The sequence below is a fragment of the Pinus tabuliformis genome, chromosome 7 (assembly GCF_031772625.1).
Source record: "Pinus tabuliformis cultivar Carrire ecotype Pingquan chromosome 7, CPIR1, whole genome shotgun sequence".
Classification (NCBI taxonomy): domain Eukaryota; kingdom Viridiplantae; phylum Streptophyta; class Pinopsida; order Pinales; family Pinaceae; genus Pinus; species Pinus tabuliformis.
In genome coordinates, this window is record NC_142293.1 from 162,014,341 (window position 1) to 162,039,005 (window position 24,665).

Sequence of the window (24,665 nt, forward strand, 5' to 3'; positions counted from 1 at the left end):
ACAGCCAAAATAAAACACACAAAAGTGTTGTTCAATTGATTGAACAACAATCGTTCAATTATTTGAACAAAAAAATAAAACACTAAAAATTATAGTTCAATTGATTGAACAATAATCATTCAATCATTTGAACAACAAAAATAAAACACGCAAAAGTATTGTTCAATCGATTGAACAATAATCGTTTAATCATTTGAACAACAATAATAAGACACACAAAAGTGTTGTTCAATCTCCAACGTTGCGGAAACTACAACTTTGAAGGAAGCAACACTTGAAACACAAAAACATAAGAGAAATCAGAAAAGAGACAATGCTTTATTTAAAAACAGTAAATAAATAAATTAATTAAGTTACAACAACTATGATGTTATTTCCTAAAGTAATATCAATTTGTCAATAGAAAAAAATGATCTCTTGGAAAAATGGTTTGGCAGTAGTGACATGAATCTTCAAATGGAAATCAATTCTTTATTTCTTCTATTATGAATCTGTTAGGTAATGAATTGGGTGATATTCCCTTGTTTCATTAAATTTTCTTTCAAGAATCGCTCGTTCATAAATTGACCTTCTTTATTCTCCTTGGACCTGCAAAAAAACGCGTGTCTACCTGCAATAAAACATTAAATCATGGAGAAAGAGAGGTGATCCGGCTCCCCTAATCCAATAATTATGCAAAAATTTAACAAGTAGTTACTCTGTAAAACAAAACCACAAAGAAAATAACAAAGTAGAATTAATTTATTACCTGCGGGAGAGTAGTGACCAATCATGCTAACCTGTAATGTTTTAATCATACCTTCTTCTTTTTTCATGCGATTTGAGTGATTCCAAAGCCAAATGAAATTGAATTTAGAGGGATATCTCTAATAGAAGAAAGTTTTAAAAAATCCATGATATGATATGCCAATTTTACTTAGAACGACCTACATAACATAGTCATTTTCGATTTCCCTGCTTAGACCAACAATTGATATTTTAAACATAAGTTTTTTTGTTTGATGACAGATTGAACTGATTCAAATTAGAAATGAAAGTATATTCATTTATTTATCTCCATTAGAAACAAGTTTTGAATACAAGATGAATTGATGGGTCAAATACTTTAATGAACAGCTGGAAAATCAGAGTCTTAAGAGTGCTGATTTAGGATAAACAATTAGTATTTGGGTCATAACTTTCTCATACGATATATAAATCAAGTGATTCAAATTGTCTTTTAAAATATATTCATAGAGGAATATACATGGAAATAGGTTTTAAAAATATAGTCATTTAGGCCTCCAAAAACTGACTGTCCCAACTTTGTTCCTGAGCTGCCTACTAGACACCCTGTCAATGTTTTGGTTATAAATTTTTCATTTCAAATCCAAATGGAGTCATTCAAATTGGGTTGGATAGTAGAAATCAAGAGCTACTTATAATAGAAACAATATTTAAAAATATTCCCTTTTGGTCCCTCAAAAAATCACTGTCCCGACTGTGTTTTCAAAACTTTCATCAAGCCCACAAGCCAAAAAATATGATATTCAAGCATTTTTTCCATATTGGTGATAAAAATGAATATGAGTATTTTTAGAACTATTATTTTTAATATAATACATATACATACATAAATAAATTAAAATATTTAGCACCAATGTTGATTTCCACAACGTGTTGCAACAGAAACAACTAATTTTACATAATAATAAAAAAAATGTATTTATTTATGTTCTTATTTACTTTATTGCCTACACTAACCTACTCTTCTTTGACAATTAATATGCTTAGGTATAAGAGTACCTCCAGTGGAGCCATTTTCGAAATAAGGCCTCCAGTATGTACATACCCAAATTTAAAAAATGCATGTTAATAAATAGTAGGCTATGAGAAGCCAACTTCCCTTGAAAAGATGGTGCCAAAAAATGTTGAAGTATCGAGTGAGGCTGCAAACAAATGATGGAGTGTAACCAATATTCAATATATCCCTTACTTTCCTAATTTCCCATAACCATCATATCATGAAGTTCTTGAGTTTTTAAAACGGCTTGTTGATGTAGGCTAGAAGAAACCTCATTTTCTTTCATAACTTCTACAATTTTTGGATTTGAAACATTCCCAATCTCAATATAGGTTTTCTGCAATGGTGGATGTGAGATAGAATGGGTGGGAAGGGTAGGTAAATTTTGCAGTTCAACACTGTAAGCATGTTGTACTCGTTTATTATGATGAGGGTGTGGAATGAGTTGAGCAGGAAATTGTGTAGGGCACGAAGCATTTTGATGATGTGGTTGATTGGGTTGTGTGGATGATTTTGATGGGAAATCAATATGTTGTGGAAGTTCCGGTGAAGAATATGGATGATGTGTTTGTGCTACAAGATGAGGGAGAGTAGTCATGCAATCATAAGATGAACCATGCCAAACTTGTAGACAAGATTGGTGGGGGTTATATTGAGATTGACATGGCTACCCTAACACATGAGTATTCCATAATGGAATATGCAAGTAAGAAAATGGAGAGGAAGTGTTTTGAACCATACATGTAGGCCACGGTTTCCATGGTTTTGACCTTGTTATGACTTCCTCATCTCTTTGATATACTACTTCCATCCTAGATAAGTAAGAGTGACTATCTATAGGATGATCCTTTTGGCAATGAGGGAAAAACACTTCTTCATCCTCTTGATGTTTTGAACCTGCAAAACATCCAATTGTGAATTTAGAGAGGTAATAAAATCAATTTTAAAATGTCCAAATAAATCATTTATTTCAACTCCTATATCTCCTATTCCTATAGTAGATTTGGAAAAGAAAAAAGAAACTTCTCTAGAATTCTTACCAGCCTTAAAGATTCATCTTGAAGACCTTATGCATAATTCACAAACATCATCATATGATAACTAAAAAACATCACCTTTTCCCATTAGATTTAAGAGTTCTAAAAATTCATCTTTGAATTTAAGAATGAGTGTTTTTAAGACCTCTTTTTTCAAATGCTTATGCTTTGATTTTTGAAGGTTGTAATGAAATCACTCTACATAGTCCTCCAAGCTTTCATATTTCTCTCGTATCATATTGAAAATATATTCAGCGGCCTTACAATAGTCTTGGTAATTCTTCAAGAATACGTTCTTCATGTCCTCCCATGTTTCGATGAAATTCCCACCAAGGCTCATGAACCATCGGAGAGCTGGTCCTTTTAGAGTAAGAGGAAACACTTTCAACCTTTGATCATTAGTACAATAATTGTGTCCTCTAAAAAGTACTTCAAACTCAAATAAACATGTATCTGGGTCTTCCTTTGCCAAACCATGAAAATATGGTAGAGAAGATGGGGAAATTATGTGCATTTGTGTCACTCCTCCTAGATCTTTGATAGGGAATTCAAAAGTAGCAATGTGAGCCATTTCTTACAAAAATAGAATATGTTCTTCATGTGTTTCTTTGAGGCTCCTCCTTCAAATGTTCTTGTTATCTGGTTAGTGAAATGGGTGGTGCTTACATCACCACTCGAGTGGAATTATGGGATTTTTTCAAAATTATAGTTGCTCATGACGATAGATCTTCCTTCAAGCGATCAAGCTTCTTCTGAAGGACCCGCTCTGATACCAATTGTTGGAAATAATACTGGGGGGGTGAATCAGTATTATCAAATTATTTTCAATATTCCCTCTAGATTTATAATTTAATTTATTCTTCAGATGTTGGCCATTAATTTGAATGTCAGTACCATATAATAATGAACTGGAACAAGAAAAACAGACAGTCACACCAAAGAACACCAGATATAAGGTGGAAAGCTAATGTGGTTGAAAACCACCTACTGCAATGTGTCTCTATATTCTTTCAATTAGAAACTTCTTTTACAATTATTCTGTATTAATGCAGTCCTTTACCAATATGTAGGCTGCAACCTGCAGAGAGCTACAACCCTCTCTCGTTTTCCAGACTCTCCTGGAATGGAGCTACAACCCCCTTATCTCTTGTACTAACTGAGCTACTAGTACGTAGGTGCTGACCAACTTCTTTTCTTCTAGGGATCACATTTCATTAATTTTCAGACTTGATCCATGAACATCAAATAATCATCAAGTACATGTGAATCAACCAATCTCCTTTTACAATCAACTAATGAATCAACCAATAGCCTATCAGAATGCAGTAATTAGACAAGCAATACCAGTAATCTAAACCCAGAACTCTATAGCAATAGACAAAAGGCAGCCAAAAAATATTTCAAGAAAATTCTGCAACTTCACCAATAGAAACCTGCGAATATCCACACTTCTGTTGTGTCTAGCCTGTGCATCTCCGCACTTGATCTGCCTACTCGATAGCGCACCTCTGCACCTGATTCGTCTACTGGACTGCACACCTCCGCACTTGATCTGTCTACTGGACTACACACCTCCGCACCTGATCCGTCTACTGGACTGCAGACCTCTGCACCTGCGCCGTCTACTAGACTGCAGACCTCCGCACCTGCGCTGTCTACTGGATTGCGGACCTCCACACCTGTGCCGTATCTCGCCTACGGACCTCCAGATATAAACACTTTATCAGTCTTCAATTGTACCCCAGTCCGTTGAATTCACAGATCTGAACATGCGCCAAAGAGACCTCGACTTATTAGTAGATCTGTCTTATAATTCACGGTTTTCTCCTTGATTCAGATCTAGCTTCACAAACCGATCACCAAAATTTCAGGTCTTAAGATATTCAATATTCACAAGTGTTTGGGCCAAATGATCTCCTTCCCTTTTTATAGTCTAGGCCTTTCTCAAACCATGGACCAAAACCATTGAGAAACAATACCAAGGACTCAATACTTGGGTTCAACTCTTTTGAATGCAATACCATGGACCAAAACCATAGGATCAAAAGCTATGGACTAAATACCATGGATCAATCACAAATTTTCCCACGTGCGTGCGCTTTTTTGCATTGAAGTGAGTGAATTTGACCTCCGCACCTTTTTTTTGGAGAACCTGCGGGTATGTCCGCACTTCTTGTTCAGGGCACCTGCAGGTATCTCATTTTCTATTATTTTGTGAGCCTAAACAGTGATTTGCCACTTGAGTGAGTTGCCATCAAGGACAACACTTGTGCCATAGTGCCAAACCTGAGTCATAATGCCAACAATCTCCCCCTTTGGACTTGATGGCAGTGATTTTCCACTTGAGTGAGTTGCCATCAAGCACAACACATGTGCCATAGCGCCAAACCTAAGTCATAATGCCAACAATATCCCCATTTAGACTTGATGGCAACCCCAAGATCCTCAAATTCATTCTCCCCCTTTGTCATCAAGGGCAAAGGGTTATTCTCCCCCTAAGAACATGCTGAAAACTCTGCTCTGCTGTGCTGATCGTGCTCCCCCTGACTGTAGGCCAGATCTGCAAAAGAAATTTTCTTCAAGAAGAACCATAATCCACCATACACCATAAATGACCTTCCTATCACCAAAAGACTCTATACATACATTCATCACCCAACCAAGTGGGGTTACATCAGAAATTTACATATGACAACCAAGTACATTATATCATTCATCCCAGACATAGGTCGTTACATGACCTTGACAAAAGAAATATAAGACATAGAGACAAAACATTAGCAGCAATATTCAAATCAGCATCCATGTTCTCCTTCTCTACTTGCTCCTCCAAGATCTTCTACAATAATGCCAACAATGCATTATTAGAAGAATATATGCTCCCCCTGAACCTGTGCCATTTGGTCTTTGACCACTACATAAACCAACGAATGTACGCGTATACCCCATATGAAACTCGCGTACAACCAACAATCTCTTAAACAGACAAGATTCAATAGCAAGATGATGCATCAACTACCCCCAACTTTTGCCTGAGGTATTCAAAGGTCTCCCTGGACAACGGTTTGGTGAGTATATCAAAAACTTGTTCCTTAGAGGGAGCATACTCCAACTTGACCTTTTGTTCTAGCACCTGTTCCCGAAGAAAATGATATTTGATAGGTATATGCTTAGTCTTTGAGTGCATGACTGGGTTCTTTGAAATATTGATTGCACTTGTACTATCACAGAAGATGGAGATAGGTGGAGTACAAGTGATTTGCATGTCTTGCAATGTTTTCATCATCCAAAGGAGTTGTGTGCAGCAAGATGCAGCAGCTACATATTCTGCTTCAGCTGTAGATAATGCAATAGAGATTTGTTTCTTGCTGAACCAAGATACTAATCTAGGACCCATGAAGAATGCACCACCACTAGTGTTTTTCCTGTCATCCACGCTCCCTGCCTAATTCGCATCTGTGTATGCATGAAGTGTGAGGTATGTATCATTAGGATACCATAAGCCATAGTTTTGAGTTCCTTGAAGATACTTGAAGATTCTCTTAACTGCCTGAAGATGAGTTTCCTTTGGATTTGCCTAAAACCTTCTAACTATTCCCATTGCATGCATAATGTCTAGTCGGGTACCTGTTAGATAGAGCAGACTACCAATCATGGATCTATAGGTTGGTTGATGTACTGCTGCCAACTCATCATTCGCGCTGAGGCTGCATCCTGTCACCATAGGGGTACATACTGGTTTCGAATACTCCATCCCATATTTCTTCAAGATCTGCTTGAGATACTTGGTTTGTGATAGAAAAATATCGTCTTTCTTTTGTTGGACTTGCAAACCAAGGAAATATGTGAGCTCACCAAGCATGGACATTTCAAACTCCTTTTGCATCACCAAGGCAAACTTTTGACTCATGTCTTCTTCATTGCTGCCAAAGATGATATCATCTACATTCACAACAAGTATTAGCAACTTTTCACTATCAACCATTATATATAGATTGTTGTCAGTTGATCCTTTTATAAAACCTTGTTGATGAAGATATTTATCCAACCGATAATACCACGCCCTAGGAGCCTGTTTAAGACCATAGAGAGCCTTTTTGAGCCTCCATACAAGATTTGGATCATTTCCAAGGATGAAACCATCTGGTTCTTCAATGTACACTTCTTCATTCAAGTCTCCATTCAGAAAGGCAGATTTTACGTCCATCTAAAATACTTTGAACTTCTGAAAGCTAGAGAGAGCAAGGAACATTCTTATAGCCTCAAGTCTAGCAACTGGTGCAAAGGTTTCTTCAAAGTCTATGCCCTCTTGTTGCACATATCCTTTACAAACAAGTCTTGCCTTGTTTCTAACCACATCTCCATTTTCATTTAGTTTATTTTTGAAAATCCACTTTGTCCCTATGACATTCTTATCTTTTGGTCTAGGAACCAATTCCTAAGTGTTATTACTTTCAATCTGTTCAAGTTCTTCATCCATTGCCTTGACCCAACATTCATCTTTGCATGCCTCTCTTACATTTTGTGGTTCAGTGGAGGAAAGTAATGCCAAATAGCTTGAAGCTTTTGCAATTGTTCTTCTTGTTTGTATGCCTACCTCCTTTTGCCCCAAAATTTGAGATTCTGGATGATTCTTTTGAACATACCTGGATGGAGCCTTTTCTTCTATCCTTATCTGTTCCTCTGGTGCCTCATGGGTTTCTTCTTCGTCATGAATCTGATTTGATGTTGATGGATAGTCCTCATCATCTTCAAAGTCTTCAGATCTTACCTGCCTGGGAGTGTTTTCTTTTTCATCCACCCCTACATCAATGTTGTCAACAATTCTTCCAAGCCTTTTATTGTAACATTTGTATGCTTTGCTGTGAGGAAAATAACCAAGGAGAATGCCTTCATCTGCTCTAGGTTCAAACTTGCCAAGATTTTCATCATTATTTTTAATATAACATTTGCTTCCAAAAATTTTGAAATGTTTTACCAAAGGAGTCTCACCATACCAGAGCTCATGAGGAGTTTGAGTGCTGTTCACCCGGATATTTGTCTTATTGAGAGTAACAACTGCAGCAAATGCGGCTTCACCCTAGAAGGTTGCGGGAGTTCCAGACTCATCAAGCATAGCATGAGCCATTTGTTGAACCATTATGTTCATCCTTTCCACTACTCCATTTTGCTGAGGAGTCCTAGTTGTAGAGAATTCCCTTCTTATTCCACGTTTTTCACAAAAGTCGAAAAATTCATTCGAGGTAAACTCCCCACCTCTATCAGACCCGAGGCATTTGATTTTGTGATCTGATTCATTCTCCACCAAGGCTTTGAATTATTTGAACTTCTCAAAGGCTTTGTCTTTGTGCTTCATAAGTCCTATCCAACATATCCTGGAAAAGTCGTCAATGAATAATATGAAATATTCTTCTCCTCGAGGTGACCTTTTCCTAGATGGGCCACATACATCAATATGGACAAGTTCAAGTGGCCTGCTAGTTGATCCTTCCTTCTCGGGGAAGTTAGTTCTGGTTTGCTTACCAAATTGACACGATTTGCAAATTGTATTTTCTGGAATTCTGATGTGTGGAAGACCACGGACTACCTGGTATTTACATGCTTTCCTTATCTGTGAGAAGCTAAGATGCCCCAATATTTTGTGCCATAACCAGTGTTCATCGTTCTTGCTTAGATAGCATTGATATTGTCCTTCTTTGAATATGTATAAATTATTTGGAGTCCTTATGCCTTTGATCACTGTTTTTCCTGTATAAAGATCACGAACACTACATCCATTTGATCGAAATATTACCTCTGTTCCTTAATCACACATCTAACTGACACTCAATAAATTATGCTTTAATCCATCAACATACATAACATTTCTAGCTTTGACCTCTTCTTTCAACTGAACAGAACCTTTACCTTTTATGAGCGCAGGGGTGTCATTTCCAAAAGAGACCTTCTTCTCCTTCTCTAAGGCACTATATGACTGAAGTTTTTCCTTATCACCCGTCATGTGTTTCGAACAGCCACTGTCGATGTACCATTGATTTTCTTGCCCTTCCGCATATAAAGCTATACCACATCTCTCTGGTTGTGGTTCCTTCATTCTCCATGTTTTGACACTTGAGGCTTGCTCCTTCTGAGTTGTCTGCCGAAACCTACTCCTGCATTTAGAATCTTCATGACCAAAGTTGTTACAAATAGAGCATTCTATTTCATTTTCAAGAGCAGAAAAGTTATTGTAGGTTCTTTTCACGATCCCAGTCATACTCCTTTGTTTTTGAGCTTCTCTAGTCATGATTGTCTTATAGGCAACACATTGAGCTGCTTTGTGGCCAAAGTTATGACAAGAGAAACATTGGCCATTGAAGAAATTCCTGTGATTATCAAATCTACCAGCCAAATGATTGTAGTTTCTATTAACATCCATTCTTGAGGAAAATTGAGAAGGTTTTACCTGAGGCTAGTTGTAGCTTTTGTTTGTCCTTAAAGTAGATTGCCCCCGATTTACCTGATAGTCTTTGTTCATTCTTGAGGTAAATTGTCCCTGATTTACCTGATGATTTCTATTAGGCCTTTGCTCGCTCCTCCTTGCTGCATCAAGATAACTTTTGGAGGTGGATGCTTGAGATGCTTCTTCATTATATACCAGACCTGTCTTCATTAGTGGAGAATGTTGCACATTGATAATATCATCCAGAGCTTGAGATCCTTTAACAAATCTAAGATTAAGAGCTTTTGTTTTCTCAAACTCTTTTCTAAGACCAACAATTTCACATTCTAACTTTTCATGAAGTTTTTCCTTTTTAGCTAGTTGGAATTGCAGAGTATCAATAATCATATTTTTCTCTTCTAAACCAATTTTGAGTTTAGAAATCTCTTCATACAGACCTTCTTCATCTATATCATCCATGAAATCATCATCTTCAAACGCCATTAAAAGTCTATAACTGTTACCTTGTTCATCTTCATCACTATTTGAAAGTCCATCACTGTCTTCATGAGTGTAATAGCTTTTCTTATTTACACTCTGTTTCTTGTTCCATCTGACAGGTTCCTTACCTTTATCAAGCTTATCTTTATGAGGACACTTTGCAGCATAGTGACCGACTCTTCCACAAGCAAAGCATTTGAAAGGTAACTTACCTCTGAATATTCCAGCACCTCGTTGAAGGTTCTTGACAAAATTTGATTCTTCTTCTTCTTCTGATAGATATCCTGACTCATAGTAATCTCCTTTGCCTGAAGCCTTGAATGCGGCTTTTCTCCTGTTTGATGGTCCTCCTTTCCTCATTTTGTAAGCAGTTACAATTTCGTGCATCTGTGACATGGTAAGGTTCTATAGATTCTCCTTTTCTTCTATTGTAGAAACTTTTGATTCAAACTTAGGGGACAAAGATCTTAGAACTTTTTCAACCACAACAACCTCTTTTATTTCTTCACCCAAGTTTTTCATAAGATTAACAATCTCATCTACACGAAGGAAATAGTTAGCCACACTTTCATAATTGTGCATTTTGAGATTTTCATACTGAATTCTGAGGGTTTGAAGTTTTGCTTTTTTTACCTGTCCATCTCCTTCATAGCTCAGAACAATCTTGTCCCATATTTCTTTTGCGGATTTATACTGCATAACCTTGATGAATTCTGATTGAGATAGACATCCTAATAGAGTATTGACAGCCTTTGCATTTGTTTCATATTGCTTCTTACCAGCCAGATCTGTAGGTGTTGTTGACGGAAACGTGTACCCTGTATCTATGATATCCCATACTTCTGTACCAAGAGATTGAAGATAGGCAGTGACTCTTACCTTCCAATATACAAAGTTTGTCCCATCAAAAATTTGTGGCCTGATCGATGCTTCTCTCTCGTAGTTGCTCATGATGATATATCTTCCTTCAAGCGATCAAGCTTCTTCTGAAGGACCTTCTCTGATACCAATTGTTGGAAATAATACTGGGGGGGGGGGTGAATCAGTATTATTAAATTCTTTTCAATATTCCCTCTAGATTTATAATTTAATTTATTCTTCAGATGTTGAACATTAATTTGAATGCCAGTACCATATAATAATGAACTGGAACAAGAAAAATAGACAGTCACACCAACGAACACCAGATATAAGGTGGAAACCCAATGTGGGTGAAAACCACCTACTGAAATGTGTCTCTATCTTCTTTCAATTAGAAACTTCTTTTACAATGATTATGTACTGGTGTAGTCCATTACCAATATGCAGGCTGCAACCTGCAAAGAGCTACAACCCTCTCTTGTTTTCCAGACTCTCTTGGAAGGGAGCTACAACCCCCTTAGCTCTTGTACTAGCTGAGCTACTAGTACGTAGGTGCTGACCTACTTCTTTTCTTCCAGGGATCACGTTTCATCAATTTTCAGACTGGATCCATGAACATCAAACAATCATCAAGTACATGTGAATCAACCAATCTCCTTTTACAATCAACTAATGAATCAACCAATAGCCTCTCAGAATGCAGTAACCAGACAAGCAATACCAGTAATCTAAACCCAAAACTCTACAGAAATAGACAAAAGGTAGCCAACAAATATTTCAAGAAAAGTTCGCAACTTCACTAATAGAAACCTGCGAATATCCACACTTCTATTGTGTCTAGCCTACGCAGCTCTGCACCTGATCTGTCTACTCAACAGTGCACCTCCGCACCTGATCTGTCTACTAGACTGCGCACCTCCGCACCTGATCCGTCTACTGCACTGCGCACCTCCTCACTTGATCCGTCTACTGGACTGCGGACCTCCGCACCTGCGCCGTCTACTGGACTGCAGACCTCCGCACCTGCGCCGTCTACTGGACTGCGGACTTCCATACCTGCGCCGTCTACTGGACTGCAGACTTCAGCACCTGCGTCGTATCTCACCTGTGGACCTCTGGATATAAACACTTTATCAGTCCTCAATTGTACCCCAGTTTGTCAAATTCACAGATCTGAACATGCGCCAAAGAGACCTCGACTTATCAGTAGATCCGTCTTACAATTCACAGTTTTCTCCTTGATTCAGATCTAGCTTCACAAACCAATCACCAAAATTTTAGGTCTTAGGATATTCAATATTCACAAGTGTCTGGGCCAAATTATCTCCTTCCCTTTTTATAGTCTAGGCCATTCTCAAACCATGGACCAAAACCATTGAGAAACAATACCAAGGACTCAATACTTGGGTTCAACTCTTTTGAATGCAATACCACGGACCAAAACCATAGGATAAAAAACTGCAGACTAAATACCATGGATCAATCACAAAATTTCCCACGTACGTGCGCTTTTCTGCATTGAAGTGAGTGAATTTGATGTCTGCACCTTTTGTTCGGAGAACCTATGGGTATGTCCGCACTTGTTGTTCGGGGCACCTGCGGGTCCACAGCTTTTATTAGGCGCACCTGCAGGTATCTCATTTTCTATTATTTTGAGAGCTTGAGAGATTTGCCACTTGAGTGAGTTGCCATCAAGGACAACGCCTGTGCCATAGTGCCAAACCTGAGTCATAATGCCAACAATCTCCCCCTTTGGACTTGATGGCAGTGATTTCCCACTTGAGTGAGTTGCCATCAAGGACAACACCTGTGCCATAGTGCCAAACCTGAGTCATAATGCGAACAGACTGAATTCTCACTAGAAGCGGTATGGGTGGATGCTGGAACCAAGTTTTCACACCCTTGAGATGTCTGAGGGGTCGATTTAGTCCAACAGTGCCTACCTTCGTGTAGGTAACTTCGCGCACTGTTCTGACCTGTGAGACCTTCACGTCTGTTATAATCGCCTGCGCACAGCCCTAACCAGTGGCTGAGATGCTTTCACATTGCTATGGCAGTGATCTATGCTATTTCCCCAAATTACACTGCGTCTCTTACTTATTTTCTTAAAGATGTTAGTTAACTTCGCATAAACTGATACTTTATCTCGCATTCACTTAATTAACACAATGATATATGTTCGCAAATCATATAAATAGTAGAAATTCAATTCATACCCAATACATTCAATGCTGAAAATAGGAAATAGATACACATGAATGATATAAAACTTCTCTTTACTGATGTTTCCAATTATTACAGACTCGACTCGCCCTGCACACTCAGCTGCAGTGGTCCACAAACTCAGCTACGGACTGCTAGGCCTCTGCACACTTAGCTGCAGAGCCTTCTCCTACTCTGCAACCCAAAACTATACTTTATGCTCTAGATATGACTCAACTCATCATCCTTAGACTTTTGATTCCTAATTGATTTACACTTAGAGCCTCGCTTTATTTATATAATCCCATGGTCCGCGGAACATGGGTAGATCTCTATAGCCAACTTTACATTACAAAATTAAGGGAGGATAGCCCTATGACTCATTTACAAGCTACGTGCTCCGCACCCACAAAATGTGAAGTCTTTACATTAGAGTTACAATTTGTGACCAAAATCTGGGCTCTTAGCCCCAAAACTTCCCTTAGGGAATCCCGCGCCCAATAGTCCCCCAACACAAACATTATGACTCACCCTCGAGTCACTCTATTGGTGTAGAGATCTTTATGCGAAGACCTCCCAACTCTGCTTGGACTGCTGTAAGGTCGACAACGCACTGAGCGACTGCTTGATGTCCTTCCTGGACACGCTGTTCAGGAACTACCGTAGCTGAACTGCTTTTTTGAATCTGTTCCTGTGTTCCCTGCATCTGCGTGAGATTTGCTTCAATAGAGGTTGTAATGACGAATGCCTTATCAATCCATGGTTATATGTGTGCCTTCAAAACAACTTCTTTGTGTCGAGCAACATCCACTTGCTCCTTGAGCGCTTTGCTTGCTGCATCCACACGAGCCCTTGTGTAAGGGCAACCGTCTGAGCGGTCCCTTTTTTCTCATCATATTTTTGCTAGAGCTTGCATGCCTCTATTTCTAAGTGCTGTGTGTTCGAGTCCTCCTAAAAAGTGGTGAGAACCTCGAAGGACTCTTCAAATAGCTTGGTGTAGTCTTTCATTACACTATTGACCTTTGCTATGGCTGTTGTGATCGTGTTGGCACATTGTTCTTTAATCTCTATCAAAGTTGAAGGTTGCACCTTTAGTTGTAGCTTGGCTATCTGAAGGTTCAGCTCCAGCTGAACCTTGGCCATCTCTTCCTTAACCTCGTGCACCCCTGCTGCCAGTTTTTGGATGCGCACCTTCGTTGGTTCCTCTGCTTCGATGGCCAGCTCTAGGACCATTTGGCAAGGTTCGTCAACCACTTGCATAATCTATCAGTTCTGTACCACCACCTTGTCATGCTGTAGGCTCAACTGTTTGATGTTGATGCATTTCTCGCTCATAACCTGGAGCGCATGACCCTCCCTAGCTCACAGTTCTATAGTAACTCCATCCTACAAAACATAGAGTGTCTCCCAAGGGAGCACAACCATGTTTATCCCGATCCCCTTTAATAAATTGACCATAGGCCCGTCGGCCTCATTTTCTATCACGAGTGCTCCCTCTGGTAGCACTGTGGTGTTGGTCATGCAGGCATGCAACATTTCCTTAGTTGTTGCCATGCCTAGTGTGAGGATGGTTGACACAGTACCAGCTTATGGAGTGCACACCTGCAACTCTTGTATCTACGCTCGGAGGGCCCCCAACACCGTCTGGTGTTCCTCCGCAAACTGTTGGAGGGCCTCCATGGTGACATCCCTCACCATCTCCCAAATGTCATGTAGATCCCCCTCAGTGAGGGTGATCAGGTAGAAAGAAGTCTTTGAGGCCTTCGACTTCTTCCATGGTCCCACATGCTCTCTTGGGCATTGCCCTTTCTACTATGTGGATGTTGTCTGCAGGTCTGTTAGGTCCCTATAATACTAGCGATTCCTCCATTACTATTGTCATTGTATCCCTTATTGTTATTGTTGTGCCTCTATTTTCCTCATATTTTTATTATTATGCCGCATATAATCCCTCTATTGTTATATTTCTTTCTTTATATTATTATTGTTAGGTCGACTTGGTTATACTGTGACCCCTTAGACTCCTATATAGAAAGGATGTTTTTTCATTTGAATCATCCAAGAATTGTTCATTTGTGTAATGTAAAGGAGATTACCCCTTGAAAAGGTTGAGTTCTAAGGCGTTGATCTATATTTTCTATCTTTTTGTGAGCTGGCTTCATAACATTTCGTATCAGAGCTTTAGATTCTAGGGTTTCGTTGCTCCAAACAGGTCATCATGGAATTTGCGCTATAACATTTTTCTGAAACATTTCAGAAGCTAAAACAAAAACCCATTTGAGACAAAATCTCGCTGAACCTCCAGTCCGAATTTCAAATTTTGTCTCGCTATATGATTTGAGGAAGTTACGGTTTTTGCAAGCTCCAAAGTTTCATCTAAAACAAGTCATCATGGAATTTTTGCTATAACTCTTTCGCTCTGAAGTTTCAAAAGCTAAAATAAAAACCCCATTTGGGAAGAAATCGGTTTGAACCTCGGTTGCGAATTTCAGATCCTATCGCGCTATATTTTCGGAGATATAATCTGAGGAAGTTAGGGTTTTTGTAGACCCCCGAATTACATTCCAAATAGGTCACCTTGGGAAAATTGTCATAACTTTCCCTTTGAGCATCAGATTGAATTTTCTTAAGAACTTACATAAGGAGAATGGATTGTAGTTTTTTTGGGTATCATATTTAGAACCTAAGGTTGAAACAGTGACCTGCAACACATCGTACAATTTTGCTCTACTGAACTAGTCTATACTTAGGTCATCATGGGAGATTTGGCATAACTCTTCATTGGAGAATCCAATATTGATCAGACTTGTGGGATTAGAAAGACTACTCAAAGGGTTACAGCAGGAATAATTTTTAGACTTGGGAGATCCAAAATTATAGAGATACATCAGATTCAATATTGAGCTCCTACAGGGTGAAAAAAGGTGTGTAGTTTTTTTTTTTAATTTTTGCATAAGCTTGGTTTGAAAAATTAGTTTCAAGGAATTCAAAGGGCATAATGAAGCATTATTATCAGTAATTAATGCCTCGAAGAAAGAAAATGGAAACACCTAGTAAGAAACCTGAAATATATAGCATGACTCATGTAGAAGAGGAAGAAATGCAACATGATATATCAAAATTATGATACCAAGTGCAACAAATTTCACTCACACAAAAAGTAACAGAAAATAAGATGGATGGTTTAAAGAAAGACGTAGAAGCTAAGATGGATGGTTTAAAGAAATGCATGGAAGCGAAGATAGATGGTTTAAAGAAAGGCGTAGAAACTAAGATGAATGATGTGGAAGCTAAGATGGATGGCGTGGAAGCTAAGATGGATGATTTAAAGAAAGGAATGGAAGATTTGAAGACAAATTTGAAGATAGATTGGACAAAGTTTCTACAAGAAATTCTTACTAATGGCGAAAGGGTAGTAAAGGAAACTCATGATGAAAACAAAATAAATGTTAATCATGATTTCATAGACTCTAACGTTGGATCGAAGAACCACCATGTTCCAAAGATCGATGTGAGGAAGTTTGATGACAAGGATCCCGGAACATGGATACTATAGATGGACCAATTTTTCAATCTCCATAATTTGCAAAACACAAAAAAGGTACACATTGCAACTTTATATTTGGAACCAAATTAGTTTGTATGGTATCGATAGCTTTGCTCTCATAAACAAATTGTCACTTGGGCTATTTTTCGTAGATGAAATGATAGCACATTATGAGGATACACAAAGCAACACATTTTTTAGCCAATTGATAAATCTCAAAGAAAAGGGTTCAATGATGGAGCACATTGAGGACTTCCAAAAATTGAATATAAGGGTTAAATATATTCTAGAGGAGCATAGGATTGATGTGTTCATAGGGACTTTAAAAGATAACATCCAATGTGAGGTTCACCTTTGAGAACCAGATTCATTGGAGAAGGCATTCAAGTTGGCAAGAAAAATGGAAAGCAAAATTATGGAAATAAGGAAGCCTACCACTCACAATCATAAAGATGGAAGTGTTGCTGCCCCTAGCCATTTTTGGGTTGTGTTATATTCTTCCATGACTAGCCCACATAGTTAACTGGGGGTTAGAAGGGGGGCAGATCCCCCCCTTCGTTGCACTGATTGTGTAGCAGCGGCAGTCACAAGAGGTTTGAGGGGTGCAGGTAACCCCACTCTATGGGATTTTTGGACCCTATATTAGGTTGGGCGGACCTACCTATGGTTTTGGACATGATGGTTTTTGGTCCATGGTATTGGATGCTTCAACATTTATAAATATGTATTGTAACATTGAAAGGAACATAATGAAAAATCAAGCTAGTAGTCCCAGTTTTGGGATCCAGGGGAAAATATCTGCGTATATGTGTTTTATGTGTTATGCTCTCGCATTGTTTATTTTCTATGTTTTAGAATTCGTATGCAGGTAGTTTTTGTATGGGGTTAAAACCTACATTTGGTATCGGAGCTATTTTGGCTTCAAGGGGTCACCTTTGTTGCTGAGGGGTTTCGTTCGGGCCTGTGGTAGATCCCGTTCAGTGGGAGATCTGCAGGATCGATTCTGGTGCTAAAAGAAGATGGTGAGTAGTAGAAAGATAGAGATCGAGAAATTTATGGTCAGAGTTTTGAGTTATGGAAACTCAAGATGGAGGATCTATTAGTGGATAAAGATCAGTAGATCACGATAGATCCAGATACTAAACCAACAAGAGTCTCCGATGAAGAATGGAAGAAGTTGGATCAGAAGGAAAAGAGCACAATACGATTGTGTGTCTCAGATTCAGTATTGTTGAATGTATCAAGGGAAGCTACGGAAAAGGCTTTGTGGGACAAGTTAGGGACTTTATACCAATCTAAGTCTCTGGTGAATAAATTGTTCCTACGGAAAAAGCTATATAACTTGAGGATGAAAGATGGAGACTCAGTGACCGAGCATCTGAACGCATTTAATACTGTGGTAATTCAGTTATCATCTGTTGATATTAAAATTTCAGGTGAAGATAAGTGCATCAGTTTGTTGTTTTCTCTACCAGATTCCTGGGATAGCTTAGTTATTGCAATAGGTAGCAATGCAACTTCCTTACAGTTTGATGAAACAGTCTCATTCTTGCTGACGGAGGAAATGAGACAGAAAAATATGGAGAGCCAGAATGGTGATGCTTTGTTTGTACAAGGACAGTCCCAGAACAGAAACAAAAATAAGTCATCGAGTGGGAGGCCTAAATCTAGAGGGATATCTAAATCTCCAAGAAAACCTATAAAGGTGGTGTGATAGAAATGCAGAAAGGAAGGGCACTATAAAAGGGACTGTAAATCTAAAGCTCTTGATAAATGAAAGGGATCTAATGATGCTCCTTCTGCATAAAACCACCTCATATGAAGGTTGGGATGTGTACTTGGCTTCTTCAAGTACAAATGTAGATCATGAGGCATGGTTGATTGAATCAGGTTCATCCTTTCACTTCACTCCCCATAGAGAGTGGTTCTGCAAGTATGAGAAATATGATGGTGGTGATGTCTTCTTGGGGGATGATAGGAAAGCTAGAATCATTGGTCATGGAAAAGTAAAGTTGAAGTTGCAAAGTGGAAGGGTTAGAACACTTTCGAGTGTTCTGCATATTCCTGCATTAGCCAGAAATCTAATTTCTATAGGCAAGCTGGATGATGCAGGTGTAAAAATAATGTTCGAGAAGGATACCTGCAAGATAGTTTGGGGGGCATTGGTATTGATGCAGAGAGTTCGAATTGGAAATCTGTAAAAGCTATAAGGTAGCACTATTTTTGATGGGTGCAACAATTCTGTGGTTCCTGAAAGTGGATCAGAAAATATAGTGGTCTCTGGAGAGAAGACCACGCTGTGGCATCAAAGGCTTGGACATATTGGAGAGAAGGACCTTTGAATACTTCATGGGAAAGTTATGGTAGAAGCTATGAGTAATAGCTCTCTGGATTTTGATTTCTGTGAAAATTGTGTATATGGGAAGTAGAATCAGGTGAGTTTCCCCTCTGGTTGTAAGAGGGTGAAATAGATATTAGAGCTTATGCACAATGATGTTTTTGGACCTGTGAAGGTGCCATCACTGGGTAAGTCTGTGTACTATGTATCCTTTATAGATGACTACTCAAGGAATACATGGATATATTTCCTTAATAAGAAATCTAAAGTCTTTGACAGGTTTAAATAATTTAAGGCTCTAGTGGAAAACCAGACAGAGAAGAAGATAAAGGTGTTGAGGACAGATAAAGGTGGGGAGTTTTGCAGTAACGAATTTGAAGAATTCTGTAAGAAGTGTGGTATAGCACAACAGAAGACTACTCCATATACACCTCAGCAAAATGGAGTTGCAGAAAAAATGAACAAGACATTGATGGAAAGGGAAAGCAGCATGCTCAATGGTGTTGGGTTAGGTGTAGTATACCTAGGGGGGATAATATGGGGTACAAAGGGAGGTACCCAAGGGAATAATGTAATAATGGGATGGGCCATCATAATAAAAAGGTAGTTAACCCATATCATGTAAGGGACTACAAGTAGTTAGCAATAATGTAATAAGCCCATGGTATTAAACAGATGGTATTGAGGGAACCATGGTAATGACCCATGGTATTGTATGTATGAGGCCTATATAAAGGCTAGAGACTCCCCATTAAGGGATGTCAAGGATTATTGTATGAATAGACATATGGCTTGTGGAGTGTTCTCCTTACTTAAGGAGTGAATGTATGGTGTTGCCCTACCTTAAGGGTTTTGATCAATAAAGACGCATTTCTATCTCTTTCTATCTTATTATTTCTGGGTATATTTTTATTATCGTTATCTATAACAAGGAAGGAATATTTTATGGAAAAGCATATGGCTTGTGGAGTGTTCTCCTTCCTTAAGGAGTGAATGTATGGTGTTGCCCTACCTTAAGGGTTTTGATTAATAAAGTGAAGCATTTCTATATTCAGATCTTGTTATTCTTGGGTATATTTGTATTATCATATATTTTCAGATTAGATCCCCACTTGTTATAGATCTAATCTGAAAATATATGATAATATAAATAAACCCAATAACTGTAAACAATCACCAAGAAATAACAAGATCTTAATATAGAAATACTTCTTTATTGATCAAACCTTTGAGGTAGGGCAACACTGTACAATCACTCCTTAAGGAAGGAGAACACTCCACAAGCCATATGCCTATTCATACAATAATCCTTGACATCTCTCAATGGGGAGTCTCTAGCCTCTATATAGGCCTCATACATACAATACCATGGGTCATTACCATGGTTCCCTCAATACAATCTATCTAATACCGTGGGCTTATTACATTATTGCTAACTACTTGTGGTCCCTTACATGATACGGGTTAACCACCTTATTTATTACTATGGCCCATCCCATTATTACATTATTCCCTTGGGTACCTTCCTTTGTACCCCATATTATCCCCCTAGGTATACTACATTCCAGCCCCCTTAACATGTTTCATCCCTGAAACATAAGAAGAACGCAAATAATAAGATCTACTCAAATGAGTAGTCCACTGGTACCATGCACGTGCATCTAGCCATCCCAGAGAAAGTTGAACCCTTGATCTAGCTAGTGCCACACTTGCTTGAGAGGGAAGTTGACCCTAGTGGCTCTTGTGTGTTAATGTGTAGTAGGTGGATTGGTGCCCCTCTCTATCTGTCATGCGGGGGTTTTTGTCCTTGTAGCTAATTCACTGCCATCTTGTTGGTTGTTTTCTTGCCGGGTGATGTGGGTGGTAATATGTTGAAGTGTTAACCAACAGTGTATCTTTCTTTAATGCACAAACTAATGGAGCCTGATTGGTATCTGGTACATGTTTTGGTGCCTACTATTGTTTGTTATCTTCCAATATTGCTTCAACCATTGAGTCCTCATTTGATGTATCAATACCTGTAACATTTTCTTCTTCAACCACCTTGGAATCTACTTATTTTTCGGGTACCTGGTTTGATGTTTGTGTTTGCTTGTCGACCATCAAGGGCTCATCATCTGATGTGTCAGTCCATGGAACATATTCTGCTTCAACTTCCTTGGACTCTACCTGTTTATTGATGGAAATATCCTGTAATATAATTTTCTTTATTTTATACCAGATCTTCAGGAATTTCTTTTGCACATTAATATTGATAGTATCCACTGATTCCATCCAAGGGTATCCCGAAACAACATCCACATTAGCCATATCTGAAGCATAAAAATCAGAATGCAATACCCACTTGTCCATAGAAATCTTCAAATCTTTATAAACATGAACCTCCTCATTATTAACCTATGTGTGCTCCATTTGTTTTGTTGGAACTTGCAATTTTTTTACCAAATTAACATTGATAAAAAATTTATTGCAACTAGGATTTATAGACATAATGATCTTCTCCTTCTGAATATATCCGTGAACCTGTAATAAGCAGATACTAGTAGAAAATAACCCCACATGTTTCTCATTATCTTGTTTTCTAGCATGAGACCATCTGTCTAAAAGGAATTTTTCAAATTCTTCATCGGGCAGGTTGGAACACTTCTTTTTGTTAAGTAATTCCCACCATGTGGCCACCTCATCTGAAAAATTAGCCACTACCCAAAATCTCCAATGTTTTGCCAATAATGAATTTTTTTCTTTTATGTATTCTTCAATAGTAGGACCATTATCTTTTCCTATAAAATATAGAACCGCCATGAATAGGGTTTTGAAAAAAAAATCACTTACTTGGTGAAAAGTTGAAATGGCCACAATTTAGTCAATATTGCTCAAAATCCCTATTATAACCTATTTTTTGAAATGGAACAACCACTCTGCTTCTTTACATGTGATAGAAATCCTAATCTAGGCATTGGAATTTCTTATTCGCACTGCAACTATCCCGCCGTCACAAATTTTTTGAAAAAAAGAGAGCTAATTTTAAATCCGTGATATCTCCCTCATGCAAACTCCGATTCGATTGATTTTTTTTTTAAATTTGGTATTTTTTGCAAAGAACCCAGATCTACAGTTATATTCTGTAAAATTTTCCCTAAAATATATATATCTAATCTACAAACTCGCCGCCCCGAAAAATGTTTGCAACACAGCTGAATTTTAAATCAGCGATATCTCCTTCATCCGGACTCCGATTGCACTGATATTTTTTTTCAAAATTGGGCATTTTTCGCTAAAAAATCAGATCTGCAATTAGATTCTATAGATATTGCACCAGGATGTACAGATTTGATCTGCAAACTCACGGCCCAAAAAAATCCTGCAAAAAATTAAAAAAAAATACTCCATTTTGCCCAAGAAAGTTCTCTGACACCACTTGCTATAGCTCTGATAGCACTTGTTATAGATCTGATATGAAAATATAGGATAATAGAAATAAACACCATAAATGTAAACAATCACCAAGAAATAACAATATCTGAATATATAAATACTTCTTTATTGAACAAACCCTTGAGGTAGGGCAACACCGTACAATCACTCCTTATGGAAGGAGAACACTCCACAAGCCATATGCTTGTTCGTACAATAATCCTTGACATCTCTCAATGGGGAGTCTCTAGCCTCTATATAGGCCTCATACATACAATACCATGGGTCATTACCATGGTTCCCTCAATACCATCTATCTAATACCATGGGCTTATTACATTATTGCTAACTACTTGTGGTCCCTTACATGATACAGGTTAACCACCTTATTTATTACTATGGCCCATCCCATTATTACATTATTCCATTAGGTACCTCCCTCTATACCCCATATTATCCCCCCTAGGTATACTACATTAGGACAGGAATTCTGGGCAGAGGCAATGGAGACAGCATTTTACCTGGTCAATAGATCACCTTCATCAGCGTTGGAGGATAAGACTCCACAAGAGGTATGCACTGGTAAGAAACCCTCTCTTTCACATTTGAGGGTATTTGGATGTGATGCATATGTACATGTTCCAAAGGATAAATGAACCAAGTTGGATAGTAAATCTGAAAAGTGCATCTTTATTGGGTCTAAGGATGGTTTAAAGGTTATAAGCTTTGGAACCCAGTAACAAGGAAGGTTGTGTATAGCCGAGATGTGGTGTTCAGAGAGGTGAAAGATGTTATTAAACATGAATTCCAACCAAAGGAACCTGAGAAGATAGAGTTTGAGCTAAAGGAGGAATAATCAGACTCTACAACAGAGGAGGAATCAGAAGATGAAGAGCCACAAACTCCGGGTGTGAGAAAATCAGTTCGAGAAAGAAGGCAGCTAGAAAGGTATAGTCTATCTGCTTTCTCTTCAATTTTTTCTCTATACATTACTGATGATGATCCTAGAACTATGAAGGAAGCAGTAGATTTAGAGGATGGAAAACTCTGGAAAGAGGCCATGGTTGATGAAATGGCATCTTTGCACAAAAATGAGGCTCGGGATCTAGTGGAGTTGCCAACTGGAAGGAAACCCATTGGCAGCAAATGGGTGTTCAAGAAGAAGACAAATGAAGAACAAAAGGTGGAGAAATACAAAGCTCAGGTAGCAAAAGGTTATTCCCAGGTTTCGGGAATTGATTTTGGTGATTGTTACAGGGAAAAGTGTCTATATAGAACTGCTCTATCCCACTAAGGTGTGACAGCTGCCTTAGAAGCAAACAGAGAAAAACTACTTTTGTATTTCCTTTATGAATTATAGATAGAGAGGAATAGAAAGAACCAACCTCTGTCTTGCGCTAATCCTTTGATTCGATCCCTCTCTTCTTTGATAGTCTCCAGCTACCTGCTCCCTTGCACGCCCAGCTTCACAAAGTACCTGTAAGATCACAGAAGCATAGCACTATACAAAGACATGGATCTATATTCATAAACAACTTAGGATCAGATTTAAATTGACCATACAAATATAACAAGCATCAATGATACAAAAGCATGGAGGAAAACTCAAATAGATTTTATTGATAAACAAGAAAAGATCCAGGAGGAGTTACAACCAGTGGTTCCGACCCAGCATCAACCTCCCAGCAAAGAAGCCCCTCTTCACCTCAAACAAAGCTTAGATCACCCAACAATCTGATGTTTGTCTCTAGAAACCAACATCAATTCCTTACAATATGCAAAATTCCAGCCTCTGGATCTCTGGGATGAGGGATCCATATATAGATATCTGTAAGGAGGATGAGTCAGCTTGTGATTTGATTAGTGTCTTCTCTCTGACAGTTCTTGCTTCCACTTGGATACTGAGGGCCTCTTACTCATCCTTGGTCGAGTTCAGTGAGGCAAGTGTCACAGGGGAAGATTCTGGAAGCTTCCATTGCCTCTCCACCTCGCGGAATGACACTGCCATTTGTCATTTCTCACCCATCGCACCCCACAGAAGGGCCTTTTGAAATGCAACGCACCCTCACAGTGCATTTGGGTGAGATGCAACGCACCTAGCCAGTGGAGCAGCTGCAATGATCCTGTTTTGACCAATTCTGAGCAGTTTCTGGTGGAGAACTTCTGGGAGAAGCTGTAATCTATTGACCTTGTTCCTTTAGGGATTATAACAACACTTTTAGGGACTTAGGAGCCCTTGGTTTATGGACATTTCATGCTTGGAGTTGTAAGGCACAAAAATGTCTATAACAGTTGCCCCCTAAAGTATGAGGCCGTTAACCTTTTGGTGTCAGGTGAAATGCTTTATTATGAGGATCCAAAGTTCTTTCAATGCTGGGAGGAGACCTGTAATAAGATACAATACAATACATTATCTTCAAAATATTTTCATGATCTAGCTTAGGCGGGCATTCCCATGCTCAGCTTTATAAATTCATTTTCATGTACATAGGACAGACAACCGTCTCAGTGTAGACTGATGATTCTGATAGAGCCATCATCCTTTTGGTAGGAAGATTATC